A 1,097-nucleotide genomic window follows, 5' to 3' on the forward strand; every position below is an offset into this window, starting at 1 on the left:
AGGAAGAATTAATATAGTTAAAATGTCCATAGTGCCTAAAGCAAAATATAGATCCAATGCAATTCCTATCAAACTACGTAGGACATTTTTCACAGAAAGAAAATATAATCCTAAAATTTATATGGAACCATAAAAGACCCCAAATAGCTTTGGCAATCCTGAGAAATAAGAACACAGTCGGAGGTATCATGCTACCAGACATCGAAACATTTTACAAGGCTACAGTAATCAAAACAATATGGTACTGGCATAAAAACAGGCACATAGATCAATGGAACAGAATAGAAAGCCCAGAAGTAAATCCATGCATATACAGACAGTTAGTCTATGACAATGGAAGCAAGAATTTACATTGGCATAAAGATAGACTATTTAATAATTTGTGCTGGGAAAATTGGACTGACACATGCAAAAAAATGAAACTGGACAACCTCCTTATGCCATATACAAGAACAAATTCAAAATGGATTAAAGACAAACGTTAAGACCTGAAGCCATAAAACTCCTAGAAGAAAATATAGGAAGTATATTTGCAGACGTTACTCAGCAATACTTTTACTAATACATCCCCATGGGCAAGGGAAGTAAAAGAAAAAATGAACGTATGGGATTAAATCAAACTTAAAAGTTTTTTCATAACACAAGAAACCATCAATAAAACAAAAAGGAAGCCTACTGAATGGAAGGATATTGGTCAATGATATATTTGATAAGGGGTTAATATCCAAAATTTATAAAACACTCATGCAACTCAACACCAAAAAAGCAAACAACCCAATTAAAAAATGGGCAGAGGATATAAAGAAAGAGACATTTTTCTAAAGAGGACATACAGATGGCCAACAGGCATGTGAAAAGCAGCTCAACCTCACTAATCATTAGAGAGATGCAAATAAAAACCACAATGAGATACCACCTTGCCCACAATGGCTATCATCAATAAATCAACAAACAACAAGTGCTGGCAAGGTTGTGGGGAAAAGGGAACCCTGGTGCACTGTTGGTGGGACTGCAGACTGGTGCAGCCACTATGGAAATCAGTATAGAGGTATCTCAAAAAACTGGAAATGGAACTACCTTATGACCCAGCAATTCCA

The sequence above is a fragment of the Hipposideros armiger genome, unplaced genomic scaffold (genome assembly GCF_001890085.2).
Source record: "Hipposideros armiger isolate ML-2016 unplaced genomic scaffold, ASM189008v1 scaffold_172, whole genome shotgun sequence".
Lineage (NCBI taxonomy): Eukaryota > Metazoa > Chordata > Mammalia > Chiroptera > Hipposideridae > Hipposideros > Hipposideros armiger.